This window comes from Syngnathus typhle, linkage group LG2 (genome assembly GCF_033458585.1).
Source record: "Syngnathus typhle isolate RoL2023-S1 ecotype Sweden linkage group LG2, RoL_Styp_1.0, whole genome shotgun sequence".
Lineage (NCBI taxonomy): Eukaryota > Metazoa > Chordata > Actinopteri > Syngnathiformes > Syngnathidae > Syngnathus > Syngnathus typhle.
Genome location: NC_083739.1, coordinates 25705978 through 25724873, shown reverse-complemented (window position 1 = coordinate 25724873; position 18896 = coordinate 25705978). Strand labels below are relative to the sequence as shown.

At 41.5% G+C, this 18896-nt stretch overlaps 1 protein-coding gene across 15 annotated transcripts in view; it reads right to left on the bottom strand.

Annotated features, from left to right (window-relative positions):
* LOC133168013 (SRSF protein kinase 3-like) overlaps nt 1-18896 on the bottom strand; it is a 101326-nt gene that overhangs the window by 74721 nt on the left and 7709 nt on the right. Inside the window, exon 2 of one of the 15 annotated variants that reach the window (XM_061299231.1) lies at nt 8772-8863. The exons of the other annotated variants lie outside the window; for them this stretch is intronic. The gene's annotated coding sequence lies outside the window, so the exon portion shown is untranslated. The remainder of the gene's footprint in view (nt 1-8771; nt 8864-18896) is intronic. 15 annotated transcript variants of the gene reach the window in all.

The window sequence follows — 18896 nt, the reverse complement described above, 5'->3', positions numbered from 1 at the left end:
AATTTGGCAATTTTGAGAATGGCTCCAATGTGATTTGAATGTTCTGAATGATGTGAATTTCAAACTGGAACGATTTAAATGCTTTGGAATGGGTTGAATCGGTTGAAATATGTAAAAATAAGAATTGTAAAAGTAAATTTTGTGAAATTTTGCGCAAATTTTAAACATGAAAATATGAAGTACTTGAATTTGGGAATGTCCCCAATGTGATTTGAATGTGCTGAATGATGTGAATTTCAAACTGGAACGACATAAATGTGAAATCTTGAAACTGCCATTAAGAATGAATGGGGAAAGATTTGCCGGAAATTTGTGAATTTTGTGAAAACGGAAAATTTTGGAACGAAAAAAATGTAAGCAACGGTGTCATTAATATTCGCCTTCACACAATAATAAAGCTGTACAATAACAATAGTGTGAAGGCTTTTGCCTTCACACAATAATAATTTGCCTTCACACAATAATAATAAAGCACAATAACATATGTGTGAAGGCGTTCACCTTCACACAATAATAAAGCACAACTAGAAAATGCAATTCCTGTAGAAATTGCGTGTGAAGGTGAAGAAGTTGAATAAATACCTGGGGAATGCTGCAGAATGATGTTTAAAGTTGGAACGGGTTGAATTGGTTGAAAATTGTAGAAATTAGTAGGGAAAGATGAAATTTTGGAAAATTTGGTGTGAATTTCAAAAATGAAAATGTGGATTTTTTGGTAAGTGTGAATTTGTTGACTAGGTAGGCAGAAGATGAACAGTTAAAAGTTGGAACGGGTTTAATCGGTTAACAAATTTAGAAATTCTGAGTGAAAAACGAAATTTTTGAGAATTTGGCGTAAATTTCAAAATTGGAAATTTTTAATTTTTGGTAAGTTGAAAGTTGTGCTAACGATGAACAGTTGAAATTCGAACAAGTTGAATCGGTTGAAAAATGTAGAAATTAGAAGTGTAAAATGAAATTTTGTGAAATTTTGCAAAATCTTTTGCAAACTTTAAATGTAAAAACGTGATTTTTTTTAATTTAGCAATTTTGGGAATGTCCCCAATGTGATTTGAATGTGCTGAATGATGTGAATTTCGAACTGGAAGGATGTATATGCTTTGGAATAGGTTGAATCGGTTGAAAAATGTAGATAAAATAATTGTAATAGGAAATCTTATCAAATTTTGCACAAGTTTTAAATGTGAAAATGTGAAATTCTTGAATTTGGCAAGATTTGGAATGTCCCCAATGTGATTTTAATGTGTTGAATGATGGGAATTTCAAACTGGAACGACATACATGTGAAATGTTGAAAATTTGTGAATTTCGTAAAAACTGAAATTTTTTGGAACGAAAAGAATGTAAGCAACGGTGTCATTAATATTTGGAATACCGTTTTTTTCCGTGTATAGTGCGCAAAATTTAACTAATTTATTGTCCTAAAATCTGGGGTGCGCATTATACATGGGTACAAAAACTTTTTAATTTTTTTTTAAATTTTTTATTTTTATTTAAAAAATTTTTTAAGTCCCAATGATCGTCACACACGCAAGGAGGCAATGGGTCCCATTTTTATAGTCTTTGGTATGGTCTTAACTAGGCTGGATGTAATTTTTTCTGTTGGCGTTGATTTCTCCGACTGCCCGTAAACGCACCACCGCGCTCCGTGCGCGCACGGGAAAGAGGCGGCTCTGTATGGGAGTTGTCCCCAATGTGATTTGAATGTGCTGAATGATATGAATTTCAAATAGGAAGGATGTAAATGAGTTGGAATGGGTTGAATCGGTTGAAAAATGTAGAAATGAGAAGTGAAATAGAAAACTTTGCGAAATTTTACGCAAATTTCGAACGTGAAAACGTGAATTTCTTTTAATTTGGCATATTTGGGAATGTCCCCAATGTGATTTGAATGGGCTGAATGATGTGAATTTCAAACAGGAAGGATGTAAATGAGTTGGAATGGGTTGAATCGGTTGAAAAATGTAGAAATGAAAAGTGAAAAAGGAAATGTTGTGAAATTTTGCGCAAATTTTCAAAGTGAAAACGTGAAAATTTTGAATTTGGCAATTTTGGGAATGTCCCTAATGTGATTTGATTGTGCTGAATGATGTGAATTTCAAACAGGAAGGATGTAAAGGAGTTGGAATGGGTTGAATCGTTTGAAAAATGAAGAAATGAGAAGTGAAAAGGGAAATTTTGTGAAATTTTGCACAAACTTTAAATGTGAAAACGTGATTTTTTTTAATTTGTCAATTTCGGGAATGTCTCCAATGTGATTTGAATGTGCTGAATGATGTGGATTTCAAACTGGTGTGGTGTATTTTTATTCTGGTATCATGCAATGTTTATCTCACTAGTAAGCCTAAGTGTGACCGGGTCATGTTCGGGTCAGGTTCGTGTGGGATTGTTTGGGGCTTGGTCCAGGAAGGTAGACTCATTGGCGCCAGACACATCTGGCTTCCATTAACAACTGCTAAGATACACACGATGTAGAGATAGGGAGACAGGCTGCGGGGTCATAGGTCAGCCAACAGCCCCATGTGCGCGCTCCCGCGTGGAGGGAAGCGCAAGAGTATAAGGTTTAGGGCGAGAGTGGACAAAGGAAGTCGACATCTTGGCTAGGGCGCGAGACACTTCTCTCTGACATCGGTTGAATAAAATCTTTCCCCAATCAGCCATGTGTGACTGAAGTTTTCCTTCCCCAAGCCAGCCACTTTTTCACCATTTTGTTTGGAAGACCAGCTGACCATCGAAGAGAATTCACCACACTGGAATGACGCAAATGTGAAATGTTGAATGTGTCAATAAGATTGAATGGGGAATAATTTGCCAAACATTTGTGAATTTTGTTACTAACAAGGTTACGATCAGAGCCATAACGAAATATTGCTTGATTCTTTTAATGTACAGAACATGTGATTTTTCTTTGAAGGAAGTCTTTTTTTATCTGTTTCCCTGTTGAAAAATGGTTTTACTTACTGTCAGATCCATAAAAAATATTGTTTTATTCATTTAATTATTACATAATATACACTGTGTTAGGTCTTGGTTCAATAGGTTCTTGTTCATTTCAATATTTTCTAATAAACATTTAACAAGTCCAGCCCTCAGCTTGTAGCAAATTTGGGGTTTTTTTAGCCCTCGTGTATTTGACTTCTGCTCTAGATGCCGCGGTCTTCTTTTTGGCCCTCGGGGGTCACTAAAAGACCAGCATTTTGCAAACGAAGGTTTTGGGACGGAATGTTAGGTACGAGGTCGACGAGATACGAAGGCTGTTAGGGTTGACAAATTATTTTGATTGTATGATTATGTTGGAATGTCGACTAAAATCATTAACTTTGTTAAAACCTTCCACCGCTCCGTGGCTCGTTGACACGATCCACCTCAAAACTTTCCAAATGATGTGGAAACATTCTTGCTTCGTTAGTTATCTAAAATGCTCCACTAGTATCTGTTTCCACAACCTTGTAAAACAAAGCGCTAAGACCCTCTGCACTGATTAACCAGGTTGTAGAGGTGACCCACAAAACCTGTTCACTCTCACCCCCACCCTGCTTACTCTCAATAAATATTCTCTTGCTAGAGGCATAAGTGACACTGCTTTCAAGCACCTCTGTACCACACAGGGGTGATGATGGCTTTCTCCGCTTGCAAGCGTGGAAGGGGCAGCTGTCTCACGTGTGGTTCTTGCATGGAAGGTAAAGAGGGCAAAACTCTATCAAAGGCGCTAAGCCATGCGATGTTTTATAGGTTGATAAAAGAACGTTGAAGTTCCATATTAAATGGACTGGGAGCCAATGCAAGTTGGCTAGTAACGGGGTAATGTGATCAAACTTTCTCGTACTTGTGAGCAGTCTTGCCGCAGCATTTTATACCAACTGTAGGCTTTTAATGCTAGACTTAGGAAGACCAGAGAACAATATGTTACAGTAATCAAGGCGCAACGTAACAAACACTTGTATAATAATTTCCGCATCACGAGTTGAAAGAATCGGACAAATCTTAGAAATAAGGTGAAATACGCAGTTCTAGTTATGTTCTTAATGTGTTTTCGAAAGGAGAGGGTTTGGTCAAATATAACACAGAGATTGGTTACAGTATCACTTTGGGTGATAGTACATTTATCCATAGTTACAGTGGTTACCTTAAATAGGTGGTGATAACGAGCAGGACCAACATCTTGGTTTTATCCAGGTTAAAGCGTAAAAAAAGAGGAGGATAATAAGACACATAGCAACAAATAAAGCATTGAGTAAGAAATCCATCCATCCATTTTATATACCGCTTGTCCCCACGGGGGTCGGGGCGTGCTGGAGCCAATCCCAGCCATCATCGGGCAGTAGGCGAGGGACACCCTGAACCAGTTACCAGCCAATCGCAGGGCTCACAGAGACAAACAACCATCCGGACTCACACCTAGGGGCAATTCGGAGTTCTCAATCGGCCTACCAAGCATGTTTTGGGGATGTGGGAGGAATCACGAGTGCCATTAAAAAACCCACGCTGACACGGGGAGAACATGCAAACTCCAAATAGGGAGGGCCCGGAGGTAGAATCGCAACCGCACCCTCCTAACTGCGAGGCAGACCAGTGCGGCACCGTACCGCCTGAGTAAGAAATAAATAACAATGATTATAAATAATTTTCCGGTAATAAATAAAGTATTTAAGGTAACTTAGGTATGCCAATCAAGTGACGTCCCTTTTTTGTCACCGTTCCTATCAGCTCCTTCCCCCAATCGAAGAGTTATACAGTTTGATGGCATGAGGAACAAAGGAGTTCTGCAGTCTGTTGGTCCGACACTTGGAAAGAAGCAGTCTTTGACTGAACGAGCTCCTCTGAGCAATGATGACGGTGTGGAAAAGGTGGCTGACATTGTCTATAATGTCCCGCAGTTTGTTCAGTTCCTCAACTCAGCCATCGCCACCAGAAAGCCCAGCTCCTTGACGATCACAGAGCCTGACCCGTTTGTCTAATCTGGAAGCGTCCTTCTTAGATGTGCTACTTCCCCACCACACCACGGTGTAGAAGAGGCCACTAGCAACCACAGACTCAAACATCAGCCGCGCCCGCACTTCAGATCCGTGAGGAGAAGGTGTGTCAGATGTTCCGGAGACAGAAGGTCAGGAAGGCACCAGGCCCAGATGGTGTGTCCCCCTCCTGACTGAAAGTCTGTACTGAACAGCTGACACCCACCTTTGCACGTACTATCTTCAACCGTTCCCTGGACCTGTGTGATGTGCACTCGTGCTTCAAAAGCTCCACCACCGTACCAAGAAGCCCGCCATCACAGGACTGAATGATTACAGACCCGTCGCCCTAACATCTGTGGTCATGACATCCTTTTAGAGGCTAGTGTTGAGCCACCTGAAGGACAGAGGCCCCCTGCTCAACCCCCTGCAGTTTGCCTCCCGGGCAAACAGGTCAGTGGACGATGCGGTCAACATGTCACTGCACTACATCGTGCGCCACCTAGACACCCCAGGGATGTACGGCAGGATCCTGTTTGTGGACTTCAGCTCACTATTGAACTCCATCGCTCCCGATATCCTCCACCAGAAGCTCATCGAGCTCACGGTGCCTGCCTCCACCTGTCAGTGGATCACCAACTTCCTGATCAATAGGAGACAGCATGTGAGGCTGGGGAGCATCACATCCGACACCCGGACCACCAGCACTGGCGCCCCCCACGGGTGCTTACTGTCCCCATTCCTCTTCTCTCACTACACCAACGAATGCTCCTAGGCGACTCTTCTGTGAAGCTCCCGAAGTATGCGGACGACACTACTCTCATCGGACTGATCCGGGACGGTGACGAGAATGCGTACAGACAGCAATTGGAGTGGCTGGTGCACTGGTCCAGCCAAAACCACCTGGATCTGAACCCACTCAAGACCATGGAGATGACAGTGGACATCAGGAGAAATCCTTCGCCACTTCCACCCCTCACCATCCTCAGTAATGCTATTCCCACCACAGACACCTTCAAGTTCCTGGGATCCACAATCTCCCGAGATCTGAAATGGACCGGCCACATAGACTCTGTCCAGAAGAAGGCCCGGCAGAGGTTGTACTTTCTGAGACAGCTCAGGAAGTTCAACCTGCCATAGGAGCTGCTGAAGACCTTCTACACTGGCATCATCAAGTCTATCCTCTGCACCTCTATCACTGTCTGGTTTGGATCGGCCACCAAACAAGACAAGCACAGACTGCAACGGACAATCAGGTCTGCGGAAATAATAATCTGGACCAACCTCCCATCTATCCAAGACTTGTACCTGTCCAGGACCAGGAAACGTGCAAGTAACATCTCTGCACACCCTTCTCGCCCAGGTCACAGTCTGTTCAAACTACTCCGGTCCGGATGGCGTCACAGAGCACTGTATGCCATAACCAGCAGACACAGACGTCTTCCCCTAGGCTGTTGCTCTGATGAACTCACATAGATTCAGAGACATCACTGTGCAATAACATCACACTTAAATGTTGTTAGTTACCTGAATGTTGTCAGTCACTTAAATGTTGTACAGAGGCTGAGTTCAACAACCGCAGTTATATTCCATGTTTGGTATGCACAAATGTGGTCAATAAAATAAAGCTGATTCTGATACTGATCAAAAGCTTGTTTCAGATGTTGAACTACATCTAACTTGGACTAAAGAACTACATCCTAGTCTGCATCTTCCTGTGCAGGTGGCTAGTGTGTGCCCAGTTTACCTTCCAGCCACACCCCAAGACACGTATACAAGTCCACCGCCTCTAACGCACTACCCTCCAGTAGTACTGGCCTAGCCTTTGATTCAGACTTTCCAAAGTCTATGGCCAGCTCCTTTGTCTTGTAGAAGTTGAGCTCCAGATGGTTGGTGCAGCACCAGGCGACAAAGGCCCCACCAGACTCCTGTACTCCTCATTGTCATCCTTCATACACCCCACAATGGCTGTTTCATCCGCATACTTCTGTAAGTGACACAGCTCAGAATTGTTTGAGGTGTACAGGGTGAAAAAAACAGAGACCAGCATTGTATTCTGGGTGATGTCTGCCTGTCAAAGATTCATGCCATGAATGGAGCAGGGCGAACTTGTGCAGCTTGGATCAGAGTTTATTGAAGGGAAGGGGATAGTGGATAACAGAGACACAAGCGGGACAGAGGCTCACGATCAGCGGGCAAGAAACAGAAGTCCACTCGAACCAAGAACAGAGACAGGTAGTGGGCACTAATCATGAGCCTACACACGAGACCAGTGGGAGTGCAAGAGCGCAGTAGGGGCAAACACAGACTGGAATTAACAGTAGACATCAACAGGGAGAAAGCCGCGGGCAGGGTTTAAATACAAACATTAACAAGAGCAAGCAGGTGACATTCATTACAGTGATTACGGAGGCGCGGCTGAGGGAAAGTTGCCAGCTGGGTAGCATGTGGCACGGGAACTGTCACCCTTTCCCTGGTAAGTTACTTTTATTCAGTAATTGAGTTAATAAATCTTATTTTTTTCAATTAGTGAGTTCCCAACACTGTAATCTAAGGGCTATTAATAATTTGTGGTATAGTTTACCTTTCTGCCTTCCCTTGTGCTTGCTTTGCTTATAGGCTGCAATGTATAATTCTGTCTGAACTCGACAAACATGAGATATTATTTTAAGATTATAAGATTGTGCAGTGCAAAAAGACTCTTACAAGTTAAGTTATTAGGTCTACTTATTTCTCTTGGGTTAACGTTGGGCCGTAATTAGCTAATAGAATGTCCATATCTCAAGCTAGTTTCATAGACGATCATTTGCCATTTGATAGTGCAACTGTATTTCATGACAACTGTATTTTGTGTCATAACTGAAAGTGTGCCAAGCATAGAATTTGGGGTATATTAGGAGCTATCCGTTCCTTTCTTGAAAGCCAACTTAATGTCCTTTATGACCAGCTCAGATGCCTTGTGGTATGAGTGTCTGCCCGGAGACTGGGAGGTCGTGGGTCCGATCCCCGGCCAGTCATACCAAAAGACTATAAAATGGAACCCGATGCCTCCCTGTTTGACACTCAGCATTAAGGGTTGGATTGAGAATGCTGTGAGGAGCTGCGCCCCACAATCATTGTTAGAAAAATGTATATATATGTTATCATGCGTTCTCTAATCAATGCTTCACCGCAATATTACTGCAATATATGCTTGCTGTTTGGCCTTGCTGTTTTTATGATGTACCACAGAAGGACAGTTCCTTTCTAACAAAGACCACTTTGTTAGACAACGTGCCTCATTGCTGTCTTGCACCCCAGATGAACCTCCAAGTGACCATTAAAGTCAGGGTTTTTCCTAACTATCTTGATCGTAGGATTAGGTTGGAATGTATATAACCAGTAATAAATAACTTAGTTTGTTGCATCCTACACAATGTCGTAAAACTTCCCTTGCTATGTTTTGACTTGAGGTCAAAGGTTTTCTCTTCTGTATCCAGTCCACTCAAACTCCTTCTTCCCAGATGTTTTTATTAGTATGTAAACACCTAGTGATTTTTCCTTACGAGACAAAGCCCACATGCTTTCCTCCTCCCCTTTAGTGGCTTATGTCTCACACTGTGGGTAGGGCAAATCCAAATAAAAAGAGCGGGAGTGCGTACAGAGATTTAGTGTGTGTAGAGATTGTTGTAAACTATCTGTACTGCACTCCTCGCGAGAAAAGACTTAATATTCTGTCTCACTTGTGGTTTGTTTGCTGTTGCTCTTCTCTTAATAGTTATTCAGTCATCGAAATAAACCTGACAGAAATTGGGGGCTCGTTCCGGGGTCTCGACACACCTGGCGGGTCCAGCGGACTCTTCGACGCAGGCGAAAATCCTCGGCCGAGGTTAACGATCAGTCCGGCTGGACACCGGGAGGGTTGACGAGATCTTCCGAGGAAGAGAATCAGCAGACCGTGAGTAGGAATATTAATTCTACTAAAAAGGAATGAATGAGCTGTGACAAGAGGTCACTTAATACACTTAAAACCTTGAGAATTCTAGACCCTATCAAGTGCAATTAGAAACAGTTAAATTCCGCAGGGGCGGATGTGGAGCCCCCTAACGTTTTATGTTAGTTAAATTCCGCAGCAGGAGGGGCGGACTCTTGTGTTATTAAAAAACGCGCGTGGTATGGTTGTGTACGGTTTGACTGAGAGTGATCTCATTTGAGCGCTCCTCTTAAATAGTAAGCAAAAGTCCCTACCCCGACATGAACTAAAATGCAAAGATTGGAAATGACTAGGCCAAAATCAAATCAAATCAGGTTTCCATGTAATGAAGTGGGAACCTGGCTGCCAAAATTAAGGAGAAATTAGCTTAAATATCCATCCACCCATTTTCTGTACCGTTTAGTCCCCACGGGGGTCGCAGGCGTGCTGGAGCCTATCCCAGCCGTCATCGGGCAGTAGGCGGGGGACACCCTGAACCGGTTGCCAGCCAATCGCAGGGCACACAGAGACAAACAACCATTTGCACTCGCACTCACACCTAGGGTCAATTTGGAGTGGTCAATCGGCCTACCAAGCATGTTTTTGGGACGTGGGAGGAAACCGGAGTGCCCGGAGAAAACCCACGCGGGCCCGGGGAGAATATACAGGAGATATTTATGTTAAAAAGATAAAGTAAGATAAAGAAACACTGGAGTTAAAATTTGCTAGATAAATAGAAAATAATTACAAATAGCTTCTAAAAGTGAAATAGAGAATGAATCAGAAAAGTAAGACAAACAAAAAGGTGTGTTAGTGGGATCGATGTGTGTTCTATTTGTTGTGCGTCATTCTTTTGTGCTGGTGTGTGTGTGCGTGTGCGCGCAGAGGATCCTCATGAATGGGTGTGTGTATGAGTGCGAGTGAGATGTGTGTCCTATGGAAGAAATCAGTAATGGAGAATGTTCTGGAGGCTGTTGAGCAATAATAGGGAAATTGAGAAGTGGATGATGGTGTGTTTAAGTTGGTTGGAGAAACTAAGATGAGCAGTGTGTGGAAGTAGAGAAAATGAGACGTGCGTGGCAGGAAGTGACTAGAATGGTGGCTTGATAGGATGAGAATAAGAGACAGCAAATGTTGTGTAGAAGACTGAAAGATGTTGAAGGTGAACATGATGAAGGGGGCAACGACAAAGTTGGCCTGCCCTTTGAGAAGGTGAAACTGATAAGCGTGCCTGCGCTCGCACGTTGTCGCGGGGCCATTGCTATGCTCGTGTGGGCGGTGGGCCGGCATCATGGTTGTTGCAGGAAATGGCCAGCCTGTGACCAATCAACATTGATGCTGCGCTCCCCCCTCGCACGAGGGGTGCTATGGCTGCGAGCGAAGCAGGGAAAGTGTGAGTTTCTCAGAGAATGTTTGAATATTTGAAGCAGGGTGATGCTTGAGGAAGATGTGACAATATTTGCATGAAGGATAAAAGGCACTGATGAGAAAACAAAAGTATAACCAAAACGTCAAAATTAGGGATGCACCGAAATAAAAATTCTTGGCCGAAACCGAAAACCAAAAATGAGGAAACCAAGGCCGAAAACCGAAAACCGAAACACCGAAAGAAATGATTGTCAGTTATTAGAACCACAGCATTTATGGATTTATATTATATTATATTATATTAATATTATCTTTATAATATTAATATTATTATCTTATATTATATTATTTATATATTTATATTTTATTTATATAGCATTTATTTTCAGCATTGCATGTTTTGCAAATTGCTATCCGTGGGTCTTTCTCTGAGATAGTGAAATCAGTCCACACCGCAGACATGCTGGCCCTTATCCCGTTTTCCCACGTGCTGGCTGCGCTGTTTGCTCACGTCATCACAGGTTTTGGCCGTGTTGTTTCGGTGATTTAGGTCTTTCGGACAAAAACCGAAAATGTTAAAATTGGCTAATGTAGGTGCACAAATAAATTTGCTAGATTGTAGTCTATGTGATTTGCACCGCAAAACAAAAGCAATTTTGTGAAAATAAGAAGAAAAGAAAGGCAAGCAATTTTCTTTGTGGGCAGAAACTGGTCCACACTGCATTAATGCCTAGCCCTGATGAAACAAAATTTGAAAGATGGAAAGAACTTGCTTTCTGGAATTGGATGAAGCAAAATTATTAAAAAACATTTCAAAGCTAAATTGAAAAGAAATAGTCGATTGGTTGTGTCAAGACTACACAAGTTTTTGCATTTGGGAATAAGAGAGTGATTGAGTTAGTTAAAGTTAAGAAACAACAACAATTGACTATTATATTAATTTACTGGTGGTTATTTTGTTGTTTTTTATCTTTTATCTTGATTGGTTTGACACCAAGAGGGAGGAAAGACTAGGATGTGGAACACGGGTTGAGACAACCAGTTACACACGCAAAGCATGTGTGCACTGGGACACTGTGTCAAATTAAATGAAGATGAAATCATATGTAGTAATACAACACTTTACTACATATGGATTCTCTAAATCATACAATTGAGTAAAATAAAACATACATTTTGATTTTTATTCAAATTGCTAAGATTCTTGTGATAAACGATGAGAAAATGATTGAAAAGTAACTAAAGAAACTACAAGAAACTACAACTAAGGTAGTTGTGGAAGCAGTCCAATTGCCACGAAAAATAGTTATATGCATGTGTGCAGGGCACACACACAAGAAGCTGATTAAATTCAAGAGGTAACAAGCTTGCAGACGGAACCGCATAGCTGTAGTGCAAAAGACGCTTCACATTTTATACACAAGAAGCAGATTAAATTACTGAAACTTTTTTTAAAGATGTGCAGCGACACAGTCCGTAGACTGAAATTCAATTATGGACAAAAAGAGGGACAAGAGTGAAGAATGGTATCTATAAATGACCAGAAGACTGACCTATCCTACAAAAAACCTATACAAATGGGCGGCAATATTGAGCCATGGTTGTGTGTCACATGGCTCAAGAGGAGGGATAGTGGGGCAGGTCAGTCAGCTTTATACAACATACGGATTCATATTCAAAACATTTTCAAAACAAAAAAGAAAAAAAAAAATGTAGAGGTTGTTTAACATGTGCTAAACACAATCCACAGGGTTATAATGCCTGGTCATAATAGATGCATTCTCAAAATGGTTTGAATTGGCTTCAACAAAAACACTGAATGCCTTAACAGTGGCAAAAACGTTATGTAAAGAAATAATACAGAGATATGGGATTTCGGAAATTAATTCTAGTGACAGAACTGGTATACAGTGTGAAAATGTGCATGGAAAAAATGGAAGATCATGGACAAAATGTTTAGACCTGGTCAAACTGTACATAAATATGACAAGTACTGTGGGTTTAACCCCGTATGAAAAATTGTTTGGGCGACAATATAGATTACCATGTTTTAAAACCAAGTGGGAAACTAAGGATGATTTAAATTTGGCATTTACATTTTATATTTATAATTAATATTTTAAAGGCAAAAAGAACAAAGCACGTTCTCATTAAGAGCATTGAAAACAAAACACTGGTGTTCTTCCAAGGGGGAAGGGCCACATTGAATATTGATAATTACATCAACTGCCATTAAAATAGCAGAAAGGTCAGTTGAGGAGGTACTAGCAAATTACAAAAGGGTAATTTCTTTTGAGGTAACGTTCAATCGGGAAAAAGTGACCCAAAGGGAGCCTTACCTCTTAGAGAAATGCCGGGAACAAGAAAATGGAACAATGACGTTATTGCATGTAAGGTGGCCATCTTTGTTGCCACTTTGTTAACTTCAGCAATATGGTATTTGTGGGAACTAAGTCATAATGAGTAGGGGAGAGATGAGTGAACAACTTATATTGATCACTCCCAAAAAAATAAAATGCTGCATTGTAGCGATTTAAAAGATCAATTTGACCTTTGCAGGATGATCTGCTGTGTCAGATCTGGACTGCCAAGAAAGTATGATGTTTATATGTTTACTTTGTCAACAACCGCTGTAGATGTTAAAGAATGGGATGAATATATCTAAAGTGAATGTGGATAATTTGTTTCAGGTAACTAGTATAAGAGTAAACTGCTAAACGAAACAATTGATTGCTAATGGCAAAACAAGCTGTAAAGACAAACAAAAATTGAAGATGTCGTATATATGGATTTGGGACCATTGCTTTATGTTGTACCGTCACCATTGATCAAAGATTGTGTGAAATCTGTCACGTCTATTGGATTGTGAAATGTGTGACAGAGCATTCTATATAGTAATATCCATTGAAGAAAGAAAAAAGAAGCCATTGCTTTCAGAGAATGTAGTCAAGCTAAATTTGTATATGTATCAACATCCCAAGACCTGAAAAAAAAAAAAGCTGGTAAAAAACAAAATATCTTTGAATTTGAGAGCCGACGATGATCTGACCGAAATTGATGCAATTGGTGTTCCCAGAGGAGTAAGTGTAGGCTGGTGAATCAGATAGCAGCTGGGTTTGAATCCGCGCTGTGTTGGTGGTGTACTCTTAACAAAAATGTCGACAGGATCAACTACATCCATTGCAACATGCAGAGGCTTGGAAATTGGACCGAGGCGGGTTTCAGGGCGGTCCACTCCCAACTGGCCGCGACTTCCCTCATGGCTTTCCAGAACCGAATGGCCCTTGACATGCTACTCTCAAAAGAGGGTGGTGTCTGCGCCATGTTTGGTGAGCAATGCTGCACATTTATTCCAAATAATACTGCCGCTGATGGAAGCCTGTACCAGGCCCTTGAGGGCCTGAGGACCTTGAATGGGAAAATGAAGGAACACAGTGGAGTGAACACGGAGGTTTGGAACGACTGGCTAAACGTGTTCGGAAAGTACCGTACCCTGGTTTCGTCGGTCCTAGTCTCCCTTGCCGTTTTTTCTGCTGTTTTGACCTTGTGTGGATGTTGTATTCCGTGTCTCCGGTCTCTATTTAACAGTTTAATTACAACTGCTATCTCCCCAGCAGCTGAGACTTTTCCGTTGCTTCAAGGGGACGACTTTGCGACTGACGAGGGTTGTCGCTCTAGCGATGGCTCCATCTTTGAAGCTCCTGTGGTAAACCTGTCCGATTTGTTTCCCGACTCTGACATTGATTAATTAAGGCTCGATCTCCTCCCGGGAGTAAATTTGTTCTTGTGAATTGTGATCCTACGGCTGAAAATCTTTTTGAAATGGCCGCTTTTAGGTGATGAGACGGTCTCTGAGAACTTATGATAAACAGGAGGGAATTGTTAGAAAAATGTATATATGTTATCATGCGTTCTCTAATCAATGCTTTACCGCAATATTACTGCAATATATGCTTGCTGTTTGGCCTTGCTGTTTTTATGATGTACCACAGAAGGACAGTTTCTTTCTAACAAAGATCACTTTGTTAGACAACGTGCCTCATTGCTTCATTGCTGTCTTGCACCCCAGATGAACCTCCAAGTGACCATTAAAGTCAGGGTTTTTCCTAACTATCTTGATCGTAGGATTAGGTTGGAATTAAGGGTGTAAATCGCGGGTTTTGTCACGATACGATATAATATCGATACAAAGAACTACGATACGATATTTGCCGATATCTTAAAGCCTGCTGCGATTCATTCACGATATATCGCGATATAGTGCTCTACGATCGATATATATACTTTTTTAATAAAAAATATAGAACAATATCCTGATTTATAACAATTCATACGCAAAATCAACAAGGTACTGCAAACTCTTTATTTAGGAAATTACAAGAGTATTGCAGTATACAAAGTGCTTAATTTAACACTGAACGTTTTTTCTTTAAATGTGCGGCGAGATTTGTGCTCTCTGAATATTTGATCACCGCATGGCAGGATTTACAAACTGCACGTGTCTTGTCGGTTGAGCCATCTTTTCTTTGGAATCCAAAGTGCTTCCAAACGAATGACTTGAAGCCTAAAGGGGAGCAAATTTCCTCGTCCTTTTAGACACTAGCCATAGCACCAGCCCAGGAGCCGCGTACTAGTTGTCGACTCCCCTTTCACGTGCCTGCTCTGCTCACAACACAACGCCGCGCACTGCTCCCTGCTTCCGGAAAGAGGAAGCAAGCAACAATGAACTGGATTTCAAAATAAAGTCGCGTCTAATGTCCGAAGTCAAACACGGCGATATAAATCGATGTTTACGTTTAGCATCGATGCCAATAAATCGTAGAGCATTATATCGATTAATCGATGTGTATCGCTGTATCGTTACACCCCTAGTTGGAATGTATATACCCAGTAATAAATAACTTAGTTTGTTGCATCCTACACAATGTCGTAAAACTTCCCTTGCTATGTTTTTACTTGAGGTCAAAGGTTTTCTCTTCTGTATCCAGTCCACTCAAACTCCTTCTTCCCAGATGTTTTTATTAGTATGTAAACACCTAGTGATTTTTCCTTACGAGACAAAGCCCACATGCTTTCCTCCTCCCCTTTAGTGGCTTATGTCTCACACTGTGGGTAGGGCAAATCCAAATAAAAAGCATCTACTATGGAAGCTCGTCTGAGGACAACCTAACTAAAATCTGATTTATTACATTATTATTTATTATTATTATGCATTCAATTATTTTATACATTATTATATTTACAATAATGACATAGCATGTAAAGTCATACATTTAAAATTATAATTCATGGAGGGTACGCCGATACGTAGGAACCAGGGCCTCTCAATTTTCTTGCGTCTACTTATGAACCAATTTTCGACTTCCGAATTGACGAACCAGCTACCCCTTTCTTTCAGTGGACGGTGAGGCACATGTTCATGGTACACCTCCTTAGGGCCCTAGGCAAAAATATGTCAAGGGGCCCCCTTAACTAAAGTCATCTCCCTGAAGACCAGAGAAACAAAATTTGACTGACTCAAATTAAATTTAATGTGAAAAGAATTGACAATTACTCAGTTTTAAATAATCTGTTGCTCCACCTCGTACTCAGTAGCAGCATCTACGCAAGTGTCCAAACACGACAGGGGTGTCCAAACCTTTTGCAAGGAGGGCCAGATTTGATCAAGTGAAGGGGCCCGGGGGCCAATAGTTTTTTCAGGACATTTTTTAACTGCAATAATTTCATGCAAATACACACTGTTATAAAACAAATTTCATTGTCCCAATTGTCTTTATTTTTTTAATGACAAAATAACCAAATATAAGCCACTCAGGCAGATGTGAACAACTCTAAAAACACAAATTCTGCCTTTCATTTATATCTGAAGAGTCAGATAACATTAGACAAACTGTATGAAATACCTTAAATTTACACGAGTTTAAAATTATATTTGCCTCATGAACATTTTAAACACGGAGTTTGGTATGGTCTTAACTAGGCTGGATGTATTTTTTTTGTTGGCGTTGATTTCTCCGACTGCCCATAAAGGCACCACCGCGATCAGTTAGGTTAAAATGAAAAGTGCGGACATGTGAAAAAGGCATGCGAACATGTGAAAAAGGCGGCTCTGTATGGGAGAGAAGTTAAAGAGGAATAAAAACACCCTTGGAAACCAAAACTTGCCCCTCGTCGTGACTCGGAGCCGCAACAAATGTTTCGGATTCGTGTAGGGTACATTGTGACAGCAAACGAGCAGGTGATCGAGCAAGCGTCTGATACGAGAGCATTGCGTTCGTATGGAGCGTGTTTGAGGTGAAAAGCAGAGACGAAAGGCACTCACACCTAGGGGCAATTTGGAGCGCTCAATCGGCCTGCCAAGCATGTTTTTGGGATGTGGGAGGAAACCCACGCTGGCACAGGGAGAACGTGCAAACGCCACACAAAAAGGCTAGGTTATACCAACAATGATACATTTACATATATGCTAATCAGAGATGAGCAAAACCATGTTTAAAATTAGTTAATACTGTTTTAAAATTAAGCAGAGCTCTGTTGAACCATTGAAGGAATGGGGTCGAGATACAAAAAGTCCTGCCTAGCTACAAAAACAGATATGCTCAAACCTCATTGAATAAAGTACATAAGCATACAAGTATATTCACATATGAAATCAATAAAAGTAACATTTTAAGCATATAAACTATACATACACACTAGGGGTGTAACGATTCATCGATACACATCGATTAATCGATATACCGTTTTTTTCCGTGTATAGTGCGCCCCCATGTATAGTACGCACCCCTAAAAATGGCATGCTTATGCTGGAAAAAAGCTTGTACCCATGTATACTACGCACCCAATTTTTATGAATTTTTTAAAAAAAAAAATTTCTTTTTTTTTTTCTTTTTTTTTTTTAAGTCCCAATGATCGTCACACACGCAGGGAGGCAATGGGTCCCATTTTTATAGTCTCTGGTATGGTCTTAACTAGGCTGGATGTAATTTTTTTTGTTGGCGTTGATTTCTCCGACTGCCCGTAAACGCACCACCGCGCTCCGTGCGCACACGGGAAAGAGGCGGCTCTGTATGGGAGAGACGTTGAAGAGGAAACACCCTTGGAAACCAAAACTTGCCCCTCGTCGTGACTCGGAGCCGCAACAAATGTTTCGGATTTGTGTAGGGTACATTGTGACAGACAGCAAACGAGCAGGTGATCGAGCAAGCGTCTGATACGAGAGCATTGCGGTCGCATGGAGCGTGTTTGAAGTGAACAGCAGAGAAGAAAGGAACAAGGCAAAGTGTTGTGAAATAAAATATTACCTGTAATACGGATTTAGGTAGAGAACTGAACTCTCACTCTTTATATAGCTGACGTGTCGCGCATCCGTTCTGCGCATCTGTAATGGCGGCCTCCGTATGATATCCGGTTTGCGTGTGTGCGCGTGTGCGTGTGTGCGCGTGTGTGCGAGAGCGAGAGAGAGCGAGAGAGAGAGAGCGAGAGAGAGAGTGCGAGAGAGAGAGAGTGCGAGAGAGAACGCTCAACCGTAGCACGCCGCCGACCGCCCAACTGCACCGCACTGGTAGCATTATTGTGACAGAGCCGTCGCTGAAATTTAGAAGATATTTTTAAAGTCCTGATGTACTTTCTAAAATTTAAGTGGACCTCAGTGCGCACTGCGCAGGGAGCTTAATTTGGTGCGGTCGCGCAACCGCAGCGCGCCGGGCGCTCACTGTCGCATTGCTTAAAGAGCGCCTTTGTGTTTTAGGATGAACAGCAGAGACCAAAGGAACAAGGCAAAGTGTTGTGAAATAAAATTTTACCTGTAATACGCATTTTGTTATTTGCTGATTGAAACTGCTAATTAAACTGTGAATTGAAACTAATAGGAAGAAAACAACTCTCGCTCTTAATATAGCTGACGTGTCTTGCGCATCCGTTCTGCGCATCTGTAATGGCGGCCTCTGTATGACGTCCGGTCCGCGATGGAGATTAAAAACAAACAATATTTGACAATAACACACCATCAAGGATTGCACCATTGCATCAAACGATGTGTCGTCAATTATGTATTTTACTGACTAAGTGTGTTGGCCAGGATGGCTGAATGAGATGCGCGATTGACAACAAACAAGAAGAAAGGTGAGTTTTATTTCGGGGGAGATTTGACATGTCTCGTCCCCAGTTTTGCTATGTGTCTAGGTTGCCATAGTTTCTGTTCGCGTCGCCCCTCTCTTCCTGTGTCACCTCAATCGATGTAACGTGTTTTGTATTTAAGTCCTGTCTGCCCCTCGCTCACCGTTGGATCATTGCATGTGTTACTGTCATTCTGTTCCTGTCTTTGGTAATGTCACCCTGTCTTTTTGTTCCACGACTTTGTCGGTCAGTCCTGTTGTTGGTTTTGTTGTACCATGACTTTCTTTAAAAAAAAAAAAAAAAAAAAAATTAAAAAAAAAAAATAAATAAAAAAAATTTTCTTTGTACCCATGTATAATACGCACCCCAGATTTTAGGACAATAAATTAGGTAAATTTTGCGCACTATACACGGAAAAAAACGGTAATGCTCTACGATTTATTGTCATCGATGCTAAACGTAAACATCGATTTATATCGCCGTGTTTGACCTCGGACATTAGACGC